Genomic DNA, 14,516 nt, shown 5'->3' with positions numbered 1-14,516 from the left:
TATTGATTAAGGAGACCAAGAACTCTGGTTGGTAACATATGTATAACTGAGTCACTTTATTGTACATAAGAAGTTAACACAGCATTTTAAATCAACTATGCTTCAATCCACCCTGAATATTCTTTGGAAGTATTGATGCTGAAGCTGAAGCTCCAATACTTTTGCCACCTGATGAAAGGGTCCTTGGAAAAGACCCTGATGCTGGGAAAGATTGAAGGCAGGAAGAGAAGGGGACGACAGAGGATGAGATGGTTGGATGGCATCACTGACTCAATGGACATGAGTTTGAGCAAGCTCTGGGAGATGGGGAAGGACAGGAAGTCTGGCGTGCTACAGTCCGTGGGGTCGCAAAGAGCCGGACATGACCGAGTGACTCAACAACAATCCTTCAATAGCATTAAAGAAGTACATTTAGGCGGTGCTAGTGGTAAAGAACCCGCCTGCCAATGCAGGAGGCACTAAGTGAACATTCAAGAATATTGTCATGGCACAGAAGATTCAGAAACTGATGGATATGGATCTGATTGAAGTCTAGGGATGATGTACTCAGGATCCTCCATCCTTTCACCCTCACGTGGAAAGAGGAGCCAGGATTGCAGTAACCAACATGAAGCAGGAGGGAGAGAGGGCAGGTGGGGAGTGCCAACTTACCTTTAAATACTTACACAGATCTATGTGGAAGACACAGAGGCATGTACTCAGGTGTTCACGGCACACTGCCTCTGGGCCCTCCCAGCACATGCATGGCCTCTCCTGCTGCCCTGGGGTTCCACGTCTCTCTCTCCTGACTCCCACTCACTGTCTCAGCTGCTCCTTCACAGTTGGTTACTTTTCACTTGTGCCAGCGGGCATGTATAGGGAGGAGAGGATGTTTTTCCCAACCTCAGATACTGAGGTAGGAAATAGATGTGCCCCTGGGCTGGACAGCTGGTATTTGTCAAATGGAGTAAAATTGAAGCTTTGTTCTCACCCAGACACTCCAAGGACAAAGCTAGTGGTAGAAGCTGAACTTTGTTGAAGTAAAGAGATAAGATGGCCACTCCTGAGGTCAAGGAAAACTTCCCCATCTGCACATGCACAGGGAGGCTCCTTGGGTATCAAAAATGGAGGGGACACCACCCCATAATAGGTGTACCCCATAACAATAATATCCCCACTGCCTTCTGCGGCAGAACCCATCTTAGGAAAATGTTGTGCATGCGTGTTGGGGAGAGTCCTAGAACAGGTCAGTCATGGGAAAAGAAAAAGCTGGCCAAAGGAAAACAAAAACCCTGAAGAACTGTCCTACATAAAGGATTAAAGCACCTCTTCACTGTACTCTTTCTCATGAGGAAGGACGCCCACACCCTTTCTCTCTAGGCTTGTATTTCTGCCCAGCTTCTGTCCTAAACAAACAAACTCTCTCTCTGTGCTCTTCCACTTGCTGTGCTGTGTCTCTAATAATAACCTTCGTACCTATTACAGTTTTTGCCTCCTTGAAATATTTTTGCTTTCAGTGGGGGTAAGAGCCAGGGCAACTTCGCTTCCAGCTTCTAGCCTCTGGTGTCTAGTGACTAAGAGTCCTGATTTTCATCCAGGCTGCTCAGGTCCAATTCCTGGGCAGGGAACTAAAGTCTCTCTTCAGGACTGCTCACTGCTGTCTCTCTGAAATAAGAACCAACTGTCTTCACATTGTTAATTCTATGTTCTCTTCCAACAAAATAAGCCAGTCAGGAATGGTTATTTAAAAGAGAGAGAGAGAAGAAAAAATAAACACCCCCAGAGAGATCAGATATTGGAATTATCAGACTAAAAAATAACCATGCTATGTGCAAGACTGAGAAAAAATTTAAAACTACCAAAGTATAAAAAAAGGCACAGCAGGTTAGAAAAAACCCTAAATAGAAAAATACAATAATTAATGGTTTTCACAGTCAATTAGACAAAACTGAAGAGAGAATTAGTGAGTTTGTAGATAGGTCAGAAGAAAATATTCTGAATTAAACATAAAGAGACTAAAGAATAACACATGTGGAAGACAGAATAGGAGATACGGAGGCTACACTAAGTAAATAAAATATGCCTTCAATTAGAATCAAAGAGGGGAAAGAGATCATGAGGTTGAAGCAATAGTTTTAAAAATGACAGGATTTTTTTAAATAATGAAGCTTTATAAATTCCAAGCAAAATAAATAAAATTAATTATACTCCTAGCTACATTACGGTAAAATATCAGAAAACCAAAGACAATTTTTTTTAATCTTAACAGAATTTGAGGGGAAAAGTCAACTTGCCTTCAAAGGAGCAAAAATTAGGTTGAAAGCTGACTTCTCAACAGAAACAGCTGGAAAGAGAAGACCATCCATGACCTTCAATGAGCTAAAAGAAAATGACTGCTGTGTCAAGTTCAAGACAGCAAAAATGTATGTCAGAAAAGGAGACACAAAAGAAGATATTGAGGCAGTCTGAGCACAGGTTGGAAAAGAATTTCCAGACACAGAGTATTTCAGAAGGGAGTGAGTTTATTAAGAGCAAGGAGCAGAGATACAGAAGGTGCTATGAGCACAGCACTCCAACCCCCTGACAGACCTGGGAAAGTCGACCATTTTTGTGGGCTAGCAATGGAAACCCACTCCAGTACTCTTGCCTGGAGAATCCCATGGACGGAGGAGCCTGGTGGGCTGCAGTCCATGGGGTCGCTAAGAAGTCGGACACGACTGAACGACTTCACTTTCACTTTTCACTTTCATGCATTGGAGAAGGAAATGGCCACCCACTCCAGTGTTCTTGCCTGGAGAATCCCAGGGACGGGGAGCCTGGTGGGCTGCAGTCCATGGGGTCCCTAAGAAGTCGGACACGACTGAAGCAACTTCACTTTCAGCAGCAGCACTTTTTATAGCATTGGGAAAAGAAAAATCAATGGCAACCCATTAGGTAATACTCTTGCCTGGGATGAGCCCAGGGGTGGGGAGCCTGGTATGGGCTGCAACCCATGGTGATGATCGCTTTGGCAAGGTTACCGGGGCAGTCAGCTGGAGTGACTTCATTTTCACTTTTCACTTTCATGCATTGAGACTCAGGAAATACCACCCAAAAACTCCAGTTGTTCTTGCCTGGAGAATCCCAAAAACAAAACAAAACCAAAAACAAAAACTGGGTGTTGGGGGCCAGAGTGAGGTCAGATTGCAATAGGGTGAAAAGGTCAAATAGGAAGGAGGCTTTACAAATTCACCCACATGGGATCGAGCCTCAGGTCCCCTGGAACTCCTCGAGCATCTACCCCCATAACCAGAGCCTGCCTACTTTACTACTTTGTGCTTTAATTACCTACACCTCTGAAAAGATTATCTAGCTGTTTCCCACCACCTCTTCGGAGAAGGAGGCTCTTATTAACTGTCAGAGCTCCAGTCAAAAAAATCTTGGGTGTGACAAGAGTGTTTTAACCTACAAACTCCTCTGAAGGTTCTCTAGCCTGCCTGACAGGCTCGTCCGGAACACATGTGATTGCTCACAGCCTCCCAACCGGAGAGGCACAAGATGCCCAGATAAACCCTCTAAAACAGGTTCTTTAGAGAAGTTAGAAAACTATAAGTATAGTGGGCTAATTAAAAATTGTGTTGGTGAAGGGTTTTTCATTTGTTGAGCCAATGTTTGTTGACTAAGTCTCCATATCCCCTGCCCTTACACACATTAATGAATATATAGAATTAACCTTTGATATCAATCACGTTAGACCTTAGGCTAAGTAAATTCTTTCCTTAACTAAAACCCACTACACCCTCACCCTGTAGGAATGTAACTTTACTTGGTGGCATCTGTTTTGAGAATAATCAGCCCTGGAGAAATAAGTGTCCTGATTGACTGACCGCTGTCACAAGGAGAGGGTCAGAATTGTCAGCAGGCCCCCTGGCCAGAAGATGATGTAACACCCCTAAGACCTCTGTATACATTTGTGTGAAGCACCTGACTTTAATAAAAGTCAGGACTGCTGTCCCCACGTGACTTTTTGTATAACATCTCAGTGTATAAAAACAGACTCTGGAAAATAAAGAATTGGGATCAGTTTCTCTGGATACTGGTCTCCCCATGTCGCTCTCTCTCTCACTCTGGTTGAGTCTCCATCTGGGCGTGGAACCCACCATGCTTACTAATTATGCCTGGGCTGACTCAATCCGACCGGGAGGCCTCAGTGTCTCCTCTGAATGTTGGTGGGAGAAGCGGAAGGGCGCCTGCGGCCTCGTAAGTGGTGCAAGCTTCTTGTCTTGAAGTTTTATTGGTCCCAGCGTAAACCAAGCTACTCAGCCTCTTTTCTCCACTGAATTTTCCTACTGAGCTATCCTTATTCTATTACTCTTTATATCTTTAATTAATATCTAATTGAAGCTATCGTATCCTGATCCTCGCCTACGCCGTCTCTCCTTCGAATACCCTGGATCAGCCGGGGCTGGTCCCCGGCAGGTGGGCTGCCGTCTGTGGGGTCGCACAGAGTCGGACACAACTGAAGCAACTTAGCAGCGGCAGCAGCAGCCAATTTTTATAGCCTCAAGGCAAAGAAAAATCCTGCTGGGAAACTGGCATTAGGTAATTGGTTAGGGTGCTATGGGATGAGCACTGGGGTGGGCATTTTTGCCTAATATGGGTCAGGAAACCTGCTGGTGATGATCGGGGGGGCTTTTGGCAATGGTTACCAAGGGGCTCAGTCAGCTTTGGAGGTGACCTCGGTTCTGAGCTCCACTTCTGTGGCCTTGGTGCAGGACTCAACAGAAGATACTTGTAGATATATAAAAACTGAATTTGTGTGCTTGCTTCGGCAGCACATATAAAAAAAAAAAAAAAAAAAAAAAAAAAATTTGTCACTAGCAGGCATAAGAGGTACTTTCAGGCGGAGGTCAGATTGCAATAGGGAATAAAGATTAAATAGGTAGATGTACAGAAAGATTTGTTTACAAATTCACCCACATGTGCATCTAAGTGAATATTTTTACCCTGCTTTAATGAAAATTTTCTATCTACATAGAAGAAAATAATATAATAATCCCACTACTCATCTTTAATAATTATCAATATGGGATCCTCCAAAAGATTATCTACAGATTTTTCTTCAGAAGATTTGGAGCCAAAGAAGACAGTGGGCTCTTATACTCAAAGAAAAAGGCAAACTGTCAATGAAAAAATCCTATGTCCACAAAAATGGTACTTAAAAAGGGAGGGAGAGGAACTCCCCTGGTAGCCTAGTGGTTAGGATCCCAGGCTTTCACTAGCATGGTCTGGGTTCAGTCCCTGGTTAGGGAACTGAAATCCTATAAGCTGCATAGTACAGCAAAAATAAGAAAGCAAAAAAAGGGAGGGGGAGGCAAGAAATCAAGACATTCCCAGATAAACAAAAGCAGAGGGAGTTTGTGACCACTAGACCTGTCCTGATCAAGAAATGCTCGAGAGAGTCCTGCAAGGTGAAATGAAAGGAAACTAGACAGTAACTCAAAGCCATACAAATAAAGATCATAATGTAAGTAAATATATGGTGGTGGTGGTTTAGTCACTAAGTTGTGTCTGACTCTTGTGACCCCATGGACTATACCCTACCGGGCTCCTCTGTCCATGGGATTTCCCAGGCAAGAATACTGGAGTGGGTTGCCATTGCCTTCTCCAGGGAATCTTCCTGACCCAGAGATCGAACCCAGGTCCCCTGCATTGCAGGTGGATTCTTTACTATCTGAGCCACCTGGAAAGCCCATAAATAAATATATAGGCAATTATAAAACCTAGTATTATTGTAACAGTGGTTTGCAGCTATACTTTTTGTTTTCTACATGATTTAAGAGACTAATGCATTTAAGAGAATTATTAGCTTTTTGCTTAAGGGCTGAGCACTGAAGGATTGATTCTTTTGAACTCTGGTGCTGGAGAAGACTTTTTGGAGTCCCCTGGACTGCAAGGAGATCAAACCAGTCAATCCTAAAGGCAATCAATCCTGAATATTCATTGGAAAGACTGATGCTGAAGCTCCAATACTTTGGCCACCTGATGCAAAGAGCTAACTCATTAGAGAAGACCCTGATGCTGGGAAAGATTGAAGGCAGGAAGAGAAGGGGATGACAGAAGATGAGATGGTTGGAGGGCATCACTGACTCAATGGACGTGAGTTTGAGCAAACTCCAGGAGATAGTGAAGGACAGGGAAGCCTGGCATGCTGCAGTCCATGGGGTCACAGAGAATCAGACACGTCTGAGTAACTGAACAACAACACGATGAATTCAGATTCATTTTGTGACAAAAACTAAAAGAGTTAGGACAGAACTGTAAAATAACAGAGATTCTGCATGTTATTGAGGTTGAGTTCAGTTCAGCCGCTCAGTCGTGTCTGACTCTTTCTGACCCCATGGACTGCAGCTTGCCAGGCCTCCCTGTCTATCATCAACTCCCAGAGTTTACCCAAACTCATGTCCATTGAGTCGCTGATGCCATCCAACCATCTCATTCTCTGTTGTCCCCTTCTCCTCCCACCTTCAATCTTTCCCAGCATCAGGGTCTTTTCAAATGAGTCAGCTCTTCAAATCAGGTGGCCAAAGTATTGGAGTTTCAGCTTCAACATCAATCCTTCCAATGAACACTCAGGACTGATCTCCTTGCAGTCCAAGGGACTCTCAAGAGTCTTCTCCATCACCACAGTTCAAAGGCATCAATTCTTTGGAGATCAGCTTTCCTTATAGTCCAATTCTCACATCCATACATGACTACTGGAAAAACCATAGCCTTGACTAAATGGACCTTTGTTGGCAAAGTAATGTCTCTGCTTTTTAGTATGCAGTCTAGGTTGGTCATAACTTTCCTTCCAAGGAGTAAGTGTCCTTTAATTTCATGGCTGCAGTCACCATCTGCAGTGATTTTGGAGCCCAGAAAAATAAAGTCAGCCACTGTTTCCCCATCTATTTGCCATGAAGTGATGGGACTGGATGCCTTGATCTTAGTTTTCTGAATGTTGAGTTTTAAGCCAACTTTTCCAGTCTCCTCTTTTACTTTCATCATGAGGCTCTTTAGTTCTTCTTCACTTTCTGCCATAAGGGTGGTATTATCTGCATATCTGAGGTTATTGATACTTCTCCCAGCTATTTTGATTCCAGATTATTGAGGTTAAAGTTGTATAAATTTAAACTAGAGTGTTATAACTTTAAGATGTTAAATATAATCCCCATGGTAGTTACAAAGAAAATAGCTAAAGAATATACACAAAAGATAATGAGAAAGGAATTTAAACATTTCACCACAAAAAAAGTTGACTGAAAAGAGACAGGAATGCAGGAAATAGAGAGACAAAAAAACTTATAGAAAACAAATAATACAATGACAGAAATAAGTCCCTCCTTATCAGTAATTACTTCAAATGTAAGTAGATTAAGTTCTCCAGTCAAAAGACAGGATGGAAGAAGGGGAAAAGTACGTGGCCCAACTATATACTGTCTATAAGAGACTCACTTAAGAATCAAAGACACAAACAGGTTGAAAGTGAAAGGATAGAAAAAGACATTCCCTGTGAATCATAAACCAAAGAGAGCAAGACTGGCTATACTAATATCAGGCAAAATAGACTTTAAATCAAGCAGTTTACAAGAGACAAAGAACAACACTATATATTAATAAAATGTTCAATACAGAAAAATATTTAACAATTATAAAATTTATGCACCTAATAACAGGTCAAATATGTGAAGCAAAACTGTCAGAACTAAAGGGCAAAATAGACAGTTCTACAATAACAGTTGGAGACCTCAATACCTCTGAGTAATAGAGCAACCAGACAGAGGATAAGCAAAGAAATCAAGGGTTTAAACAACACAGTAAAACAACCCAGTGTTCAACCTGGTGTAGCTGAACACTCCACCGAACAACAGCATACACATTCTTTTCAAGTGCATATGAGATATTTTCCAGGATAGATCATATGCTAGGGCAAAAACTAAGTCTCAGTGGGCTCTAAAGGAGAAGGCAATAGCAAGCCACTCCAGTACTCTCGCCTGGAAAATCCCATGGACGGAGGAGCCTGGTAGGCTGCAGTCCATGGGGTCTCAAAGAGTCAGACACGACTGAGCGACTTCACTTTCACTTTTCACTTTCATGCATTGGAGAAGGAAACGGCAACCCACTCCAGTGTTCTTGCCTGGAGAATCCCAGGGGTTTTCCATTCGAATTTTTTAGCCTGGTGAGCTGCCGTCTATGGGGTCGCACAGAGTCGGACACAACTGAAGCGACTTAGCAGCAGCAGCAGGCTCTAAAAGTGGAGAAGGCAATGGCACCCCACTCCAGTACTCTTGCCTGGAAAATCCCATGGATGGAGGAGCCTGGTAAGCTGCAGTCCATGGGGTCGCAAAGAGTTGGACACGACTGAGCAGCTTCACTTTCACTTTTCACTTTCATGCATTGGAGAAGGAAATGGCAACCCACTCCAGTGTTCTTTGCCGGAGAATCCCAGGGATGGGGGAGCCTGGTGGGCTGCCGTCTGTGGGGTCGAACAGAGTCGGACATGACTGAAGCGAATCAGCAGCAGCAGAAGTTCTAGGCAGAGCAGTTTAGCAAGAAAAAGAAATGAAAGGACTTCCCTGTCAGTCCAGTGATTAAAACTCTGAGCTTCCACCGCAGGGGGTACAGTTTCAACCCCTGCCCAGAGAACTAAGTTCCCCCATCCCAAGCGGCACAGCCAAGACATTTTTTTTAATGCAAGAAAAATAAAGTAAAAATAAAAGGCGTCCAAGTTGGAAAGAAAGCAGTACCATTATGTCTATTTCTAGATAACCTTATAAGTTTAAAATCATAAAGATTCCACAAAAAATCTGGTAGAACTAATAAATGAATTCAGCAAAGTAGCGGGATACTAAGTCAATGCACAAAATCAGTTGCATTTCTATATGCAATGAGTGATTTGAAATGAAAATCATAAAAGCAATTCCATTTACAGTGGCATCGAAAAGAATAAAATACTTAGAAATTGATTTAACCAAGAAGGTGAAAGATCTGTACAGTAAAACATACAAAACATTGTTGAAAGAAATTACAGAGATATAAATAAAAATATATTCCATATTTATGGATTGGAAGACTTCATATTGTTAAAATGTCAATACTACCCAAAGTGATCTATAGATTCAATGCAATCCCTATCAAAAATTTCAATGACTTTTTTTGCCGAGATAGAAAAAAAATCCCATCCTGGGGTTTCCTTCATGGTCCAGTGGTTAAGACCCTGCCTTCCAATTCAGGGAATGAAGGTTCAATCCCTGGTCAGGGAACTAAGATCCCACATGCCACAGGGCAACCAAGCCTGAGTACCAAAGTGAAGACCCAGTGCAGCCTAAATAAAATAAGTAAATAAAAAAGAAGAAAGAAAATCCCATCCTAAAATTCATAGGGAATCTCAAGGGACCCCCAAATAACCAAAACAATCTTTAAAAAGAACAAAGTTGGAGTACTCACATTCTGATTTAAAAACCTACTCTAAAGCTACAGCAATCAAAACAGGGTGGTACTGGCATAGAGACAGACATTTAGATGACTCGAACAGAATAGAAAACCCAGAAATAAACCCTTGCATGGTAAAATGATTTTTAAAAGGGTGCCAAGATTACTCAATGGGGAAAGGATAGTCTTTTCAACAAATGGTGCTGAGAGAATTAGATATCCATATACAAATGAATGAAGTTAGATGCTTATCTAACATCATATAAAAATAGCTAAAAATAGATCAAAGACAGAAATGTAAGACCTAATGCAATACATTCTTAAAGACAACACAGAAGTTTCACAGCACTGGATTTGACAATGATTTCTTAGATGCTACAATGGTACAAGTTTAAAAAAAGAAAAAACAGGCAAGTTGAAATTCATGAAAATTTAAAGTGTCAGAAGACACTGTCCACAGAGTAAAAATGCAAAAGCCACAGAATGGGAGAAAATATCTGCAGATCATTTACCTGATAAGGGATTAATATCCAGAATATATAGAAAACTCCCCAAACTCAACAAAAAACCAGATTCAGAAATAGGCAAAGGAACTGAATAGAAATTTCTCCAAAGAACATATGCAATTGGCCAACAAGCATATGAAAGATACTCAACCTCACTAATCATTAGTGAAGCACGAATCAGAACTATAATAAGATAACTCACACCCGTTAGGGGGGCTGTTATTAAAACACACACAAAACCCCCATAATACAGCAAGCATTGGCAAGGATGTGGGGAATTTTTTTTTTTAATTGAAGTAGATTTACAAAGTTGTGCTAGTTTCTGATGTACAGCAAAGTTATTCAGTTATATATACATACATATTCTTTTCCATTATGGCTTATTAGAGGATGCTGAATCTAGTCCCTGTGCTATCCAGCGGGGAATAGTGCAGTACAGTGGTGGAGCACGGTGTTATCTATTTTATATACAGTAGTCTGTATCTGCTAATCCCAAACTCCTAATTTACCCCTACCCACATTTCCCTGCTTTGGTAGCTGTAAGTTTGCTTTCTATGCTTATGAACCTGTTTCTGTTTTGTAAATAAGTTCATTTGTATCATATTTTAGATTCCACTATCAGTAACATCATAGGCCATTTGTCTTTCTCTGACTTGCTTCACTTACTATGATACCTCTGGGTCCATCCATGTTGTTGCAAAGGGCATTATTTCTTTTTCATGGGTGAGTAGTATTCTATCACGTGTATATACCACACCTTCTTTATGTGTTCATCTGTTGATGGACATTCAGGTTGCTTCCACGTCTTGGCCATTGTAAACAGTGCTGCTGTGAACTCTGGGGTGCATGCATCTTTTCAAATTAAATTTTTTTCTGGATATATGCCCAGGAGTGGGGCTGATGGATCACACAGCAACGCTTCTTTAGTTTTTTTTAGCAAACTCCATACTGCTTTCCACAGTGGCTGCACAATTTGCAGTTTCCACTGACAATGTAGGAGAGTTCCCTTTTAGGATGTGAAGAAGTTGGAGTCCTTGTGCACTGCGGGAATGTAAAGTGGTACAGCCACTGTGGAAAATGGTATGGTGGCTCCTCAAAACCCTGTTCTCTTGCCCCTGGAGAGTAGAATGGGCAGAAAATCAGACACGGAATTGAATCATAAGGGTGGCAGAACTGCAAAGGAGGCCGTATGATCAACCATAATTGATCTCCTATCCTAAAGGCAGTGTCCCTGATAGAAAAGCAATGGGATTCAGATGACTGCTATGGGAAAATTTGAATGGATACGCTCAAGAAACTTGAACCTCCAGTTTTCCCTGAACAGGTTAGGCTATAAAAACCCCTCACCTCAAACCTTAGTAAGCAGAGCAGCCTCCTGCTCCCTAGAGACGAGGCGAAGAACTTCCCTGAGGTAGAATCTTCCCTTACAGAATGATAATGTGCCCCCTCCTCTTTGCTGCCCCACACTGCCACCAGCCCAATACCTAGAGTTAGTCCTCATCACGGCCCAAGATCAAAAGTACAGTCCTGCTCCGGATGAAACCATTTATTTACCAAAAGAGTTGCAGGGGCTATTATGTACTGGAAGAATCTGGGAGAGGAAGTATAAGAGAAGACATGAGAATTTATTTACCTGGGAGCACTCTCCCATGAGTTTAATATCTGTCAACATCTGGAGCTCCAACATCCTGCTAGAATGACTCCTTGAAGCCTGGACGTGACATTTGCTACAGTAAATTAGGTGGAGATCATATAACTACTTTCTGAAAGTATCAAGGAAGGACATTCCCATAAACTGACATGAGAGACTTGAAGGCTATGAGGACAAAATAGGAAAACAAAACCTAAAGCCAAGCCATGACATACATGATCAAGTTAATTCATTAGTAATTTAACTGCTGACCAGAACAAAACTCAACACATTTAGAGTGAGATAACACAAGCCAAATCTCTACAGTGTATGTTCCAAGTCCAGCATATAAAGAAATATTTACTAAATATATGAAGCAAGAAAATGTATTCTAAAATTAAGAGAAAAACCAGTCAACACAAGCAGACTCATAAATGGCTGAGATATGAGCATTGGAAGACAGGATTTAAACAAAAATCTCTGGAATTAACCAAGTCCCATAGCAACTACATTCCACTAGTTATGTACAGATATGAGAGCTGGACCATAAAAAAGGCTGAGCACTGAAGAATTGATCCTTTCAAACTGTGGTACTGGCGAAGACACTCGAGAGTCCCTTGGACAGCAAAGAGATCAAAACTATCAAGCCTAAAGGAAATCAACTCTGAATATTCATTGAAAGGACTGCATGCCCTCGGACCACTGAGGGGTAGAAGTACCTTGGAAGAGCCCTGAGTTGGACCATAAAGAGGGCTGAGCACCAAAAAACTGATGCCTTTGAACTGTGGTATTGGAAAAGACTCTTGAGAGTCCCTTGGACAGCAAGAAGATCAAACCAGTTAAGCCTAAAGGAAATCAACCCTGAATATTCATTGAAAGGACTGATGCTGAAGCTCCACTACTTTGGCCACCTGATGAGAAGAGCCAACTCATTGGAAAAGACCCTGATGCTGGGAAAGATTGAGGGCAGGAGGAGAAGGGGATGACAAGAGGATAAAATGGTTGGATGACATCATTGACTCAATGGACATGAGTCTGAGCAAGCTCGAGGAGATAGTGAAGGACAGGGAAGCCTGGCGTGCTGCAGTCCATGGGGTGGTGAGAGGGTAACAGGCAGGAAGGCCAGGGGTGTCCAAACGGAGGAAACAGGCTACAAGTGTCAGACATGTTTTCTCTCTCCCTTAAGTGGCAGGAGGAAACAAACTACAAGTGTCAGGTTTTTTTCTTCCAGTGGATGCTTCATGAAGAGGCAACAGCTGGTGTGCCTGTTCCCCAGCCTCTCTGGCTGTTCAGCACATATGATCCCAGGGATAGATTGGAGAAACCTGTTTTTCTTTATCTCTTTGTCTCCTGTCCTCCACCTCACCCTGTATTTAATCACCCTTAGTTTTGCTGTTGGAGCTTCTCTTACTTGGATTGCCTGGGTTTCTATTGAAACCAGAGTAATCTGAGGTTGTACTGAGACAGGGGTTTTTTGGCCCCGTACTTGGGCAATTTGAATCTCAGTTTGGATTTTTACCAAGACCAAGGCAACCTTTCCTGGCGGGGGTGTAGGGGGGAGGTTCCCTGACTTTCAGTTTGGTCAGTTTGGAGCCCGGGTATGGGGGCAAAGTAGGAGGACAGAAGGGAGCTGAAGGTTTCATGCCCAAATCTATACCCTGAGGACATAAATCTGGCATGTCTTGCAGAGGGAAAAAAGGGCAACACATATGCTGCTGCTGCTGCTAAGTCGCTTCAGTCGTGTCCGACTCTGTGCCACCCCATAGACGGCAGCCCACCAGGCTCCCCCATCCCTGGGATTCTCCAGGCAAGAACACTGGAGTGGGTTGCCATTTCCTTCTCCAATGCATGAAGGTGAAAATTGAAAGTGAAGTCGCTCAGTCGTGTCCAATTCTTTTCGACTCCATGGACTGCAGCCTACCAGGCTCCTCTGCCCATGGGAATTTCCAGGCAAGAGTACTGGAGTGGGGTCACCATTGCCTTCTCCGACACATACGCTACTTCTACCCATTTCCCTTGTTTTCTACAGAACCGCTCGAATTGTAAAACGGCATTAAGAGACCCTCCAACTGGTCACCATTCGCCATCCTCCAATGGATACCATGGCATCACACAGGAAGATCAAATCTATCCGTTTTTTTCTTCAAGCCCTGGGGATCAAATCTATCCCAGTTTTTCAGGATACAGTTCAAAGGAGCCAGTCTGGAATTGTTAGCTCCCAACTGTAAGAGAGGAAAAAAAGCGATTGGTGCCATCTTTCTACTGGAGGCGTTCCTCCCTGCTCTGCTGCTGCTGCTAAGTCGCTTCAGTCATGTCTGACTCTGTGCGACCTCAGAGACAGCAGCCCACCAGGCTCCCCCGTCCCTGGGATTCTCCAGGCAAGAACACTGGAGTGGGTTGCCATTTCCTTCTCCAACGCATGAAAGTGAAAAGTGAAAGTAAAGTCGCTCAGTGGTGCCCGACTCTTAGCGACCCCATGGACTGCAGCCTACCAGGCTCCTCCATCCATCGGATTTTCCAGGCAAGAGTACTGGAGTGGGTTGTCCTTGCCTTCTCCGCTCCCTGCTCTAGATGGGGGTATAGGCAGACTTTACACTGAAGCTTTCCTTCCCTGGTTGGACTTCGTCTGTCCCTTACTGACGCAGGCACCTTACTCGTCCCTCCCGGCTCTACCACCGAGGCAGGATGGAGTTGCACCAAGGGGACCTGATGGCATCCCAGACTAATGTCCAGGTCCTCACCATTAAAACCTTGCATGCCTCTGATGCCACCCGGGGTGCAGTCAGAGTAACCTTCCGGAATGCCTCCCACACTAAGACCACTGGGGGAAACATTCATCTCCTGAGTGCCTCTGCACGACCCTGAATATATTTCTGACCACAATAAGACGGGTACAAACATAAAACCAATACGTTCCTTCTGAGCGTCACTACACCAGTATTTCTACAGAT

This window comes from Bos mutus, chromosome 21 (assembly GCF_027580195.1).
Source record: "Bos mutus isolate GX-2022 chromosome 21, NWIPB_WYAK_1.1, whole genome shotgun sequence".
Lineage (NCBI taxonomy): Eukaryota > Metazoa > Chordata > Mammalia > Artiodactyla > Bovidae > Bos > Bos mutus.
The sequence above is the reverse complement of the archived record's forward strand: the minus strand, read 5'-3'. Positions refer to the sequence as shown.